This window comes from Pseudomyrmex gracilis, unplaced genomic scaffold, assembly GCF_002006095.1.
Source record: "Pseudomyrmex gracilis isolate BER0280 unplaced genomic scaffold, ASM200609v1 scaffold_2722, whole genome shotgun sequence".
Taxonomy (NCBI): Eukaryota; Metazoa; Arthropoda; class Insecta; order Hymenoptera; family Formicidae; genus Pseudomyrmex; species Pseudomyrmex gracilis.
Genome location: NW_018023306.1, coordinates 10,019 through 13,410, shown reverse-complemented (window position 1 = coordinate 13,410; position 3,392 = coordinate 10,019). Strand labels below are relative to the sequence as shown.

The 3,392-nt window shown below is 30.5% G+C and overlaps 1 long non-coding RNA gene across 1 annotated transcript; it reads right to left on the bottom strand.

The window, feature by feature from the left end:
- Positions 1–1,335: 1,335 nt before the first annotated feature.
- LOC109862948 lies at positions 1,336–2,792 on the bottom strand. Its single transcript, XR_002251261.1, has 5 exons — positions 2,661–2,792; positions 2,301–2,522; positions 2,142–2,203; positions 1,945–2,020; positions 1,336–1,840 (listed from the first exon to the last, which is right to left on the bottom strand). It is a non-coding gene; the product is annotated as an uncharacterized LOC109862948 (long non-coding RNA).
- Positions 2,793–3,392: the final 600 nt, after the last annotated feature.

The window sequence follows — 3,392 nt, the reverse complement described above, 5'->3', positions numbered from 1 at the left end:
GCAGAATAGTTATCTCTGCAGACTGGGCTTCCAGAAGAAAAAAGAAAGAAAGAAAGAGAGAGAGAGAGAGAGAGAGAGAGAGAGAGAGAGAGAGAGAGAGAGAGAGAGAGTGTGTGTGTGTGTGTGTAACAGAGCAATCGGCTGCAAATATCGTGCAATAAAGATTTCTTCAATTTCGCAGTAAGCAATGAATTTATTAAAAAAATGATGGTATATATTATGTGTATTAATTTGAAGTATGTGACATTTTTGTTGTTGCAGTAAAAATTAGTCTACATATATATCTTAAATTCTATATTAGTCTATATTAGTCTATCTACTTAAATTCTATATTAATTTATATTAAAGTGACCTAATTGAAATTCAAAATTTAAATACATCTAAAGCTAAACCACAGTTGTTCATGTGTTAATATCAAAGCAATATAAAACAACTTTACAATGATTGGAACATTTTCATCTTATATATTTTGTGATCATTATTAGCCAAGTTGAAACAATACATACTGTCTGTGTTTTAATCGACATAATCTTACAATTGTTATATTGTTAATATATGTAATTTGTCAGAAAAGCAAAGTTAGTATCAAACAATGACTTAACTGATCTTAGAAGAATTATTCTTATTATATTTGTTATGTTTGTTCACTCACAAAATAAACTAAACTTTGTTCTTTTAAAGAAAACTTGAGTCGGTTTATTTAAACGTGTGAATGGTTACAGGAATGAACTTGGAATGAATGAAGATACATAATTGAACAAGAGAATAGTTGTTAAGAATAATTGAATGATTATGTATCGGTTGCTAGGATGACATTCGATTGTAGTAACGATATCGATGTATCGATGTATCGATTACTACAAAATTCTTAGCATGTCAGTCGTTGAAAGAAATCAACGGACAAAAACAAATAAGTGAGAGTTGGAAAATACATACAAAATATTTATGACTTTCAAATATAACGAAATTACAACGTAGAGTTTTAAGTCTAATGTCAAGATAAATTAAAAATGAATTCTCTTATACTTTAAGTCCATATTTTCGCGTCACATTAGTTAGTCGTTGTTAGTTAATTTTTTATGTATATTATATGCTGTTTGTTAGTTCCTCTCATTTCGTTGCTAAGGCGTACGAGCGTGCGAAAAAACGACAGTTCCGAGCTGTCATTTTATACGTGGCTGCACGCTCATTCGCGGATCTTTATTTATTAAGAACTCGGTAACTATTCTGTTATGATCAAAATATTCCAAACATTTGTGAATTTTTTTTACTTTCAACAAATAACTGTGATTTAGCTTCTTAAATTTATTTTAATTAATTCTATTACTATAATTTATATTTTTGTATTGTTTTATTGTATTTGTTTTCATCTTTTCGCGATGTTCCCACACAGAACAAAACACAACAAATCAAGGAACTTATTAATTACTTATAATCATACACATACAGTGCCTGTCACAGGTGTCTGCCAGTCTTTTTGTAATTTTCATCAATAAATTTCTGGATCTCCTAATTTGTTTAGTCTTATTTAAGTTTTGCAGCTCTTTATTATCTCATTTGTACCATATTACATCTATTTTTGTTCATTTTTACACATAAAAGCACTCTAACACTCAACTACATTCTACCACAACCTACTAATATACACGGAGTCTCAACTGCCTTATTTCTATTATACTGACTTGACACCTAGATTGAATTTTATTTACTTGATTTATTTCTACCTACCTCCCTGACATTATCTGAAAGTATTACAACATCTATTTCTGCTACTTACATAAATATCCTGTATCAAGTTGGTGGATGATAGTTGCACACAAGTCTGACTGGTCTTCTATATCTGTAACAGAAAAATAGATTTTAATACCTTTTTATTAGCCTGACTATAATCGAAGACATCTAATTTATTTATTTATTACACATTTTTAACATTTGACTCATTACTTATTTTTATATCCAGTGCTGAGTTTCGTGCAGCGACAGTAGTATGCACCTTCTGTGTAGTCTGCTGTACTTGCAACTATAAAAATAAGTATTAGATTGGTATTTTAACACTTTGACTGCAAATATATTTAGCTAAACTACCTATTTGACATAAGTTTACTTTAAATAAATAAAAAAAAAATAAATTGACCACTTACCTGTATATTACAACATCTTTACATAGTGACAGCTGTGCAAAGTTCTAGATAGTTGACAGCTCCTGTAAACAGAAAAATTCGTAAAGTACTTTCATCTAATTGACGTTACTCTAAATAACTTATTTATTACATATTTTATTTATTTATTTGCATATTTACCTCACTTTGCTAGTGGTGCATTGAGTGGGTATACCTGACAGCTGCAAAACTCTCTCTCACCACCAAAACTAAAGAAAAATACACATTAAAGAATTAAAGTTTTTATTCAGTTAGGTTCTTGTGCACGCAGAGAGAGATCCAAGAAACACATTATTTATACTTATCTGACTGTTATTTCTCCAAGTCAGCATACCAAATCTTCACCTGTCATCGGCATATAACCTGCACACAGAGTGTCAACATATAAGACAATTATTCTGTTTTAACGCATGGACACATTGAAATTCTGTGATAATCAGGATCGCACGATCGTGCTGATCCTGTTTATATATACTTTGACCAAATTTACTTAAACTTTACCTGAGATTTTTTCAAACAGATCGGTGCTAGTGACAGCTGTGTGGCATCTTCTCTAGCAATGTTTATAATGGATTTTATATAAACTATCGATCATTCATCATGGAGATAAATGTCGCACAGAGTTATATAAATATTTTTTAAGCGATAATAAACGGTCAGGTATTTAAATAAAAAAAGCACAGTAAACATATTTTTTTAAATAATTTATTAAGTCTTTGATAATATATACATCTATTATATATCTGTAACATACGTCTAAGAATGCGGTCAAAGCTTCACTGCAAATGTTTTGAAGCATCGTTCTATCTTTATTTCTCGTTGTATGTAGAATAAAGATAGAATGATACTTGGAAACATTTGCAGTGAGACGTTGACCGCACCCTAATTCTAATGAATGTCCATATTAGATTTCATATGGATATTTATAGTGGACGTAGTATGAATACGCATTAAGGTACAGACGGCGTCAAAAATTCGCGGAGTAGGCGCGGGGATCGGAGGACAAGCGGGGCGGATGCTCGTATCGCCAGCGAGCACCGTACGAACTAAATAGTAGCAATTGGTTGTTCGCAACTACGTTGTATCGATAATGTACTACTCTTAATAAGAGAATTTTTTTCTATTGTTAGGGTATGAACCTAAAAGCTTTGTAATTTAGCTTACTTATTTTATTAATTTTTTTTAATAAAATATGGTTTAGCTATTATTTATTTTATTGAAAAAATTAAAATG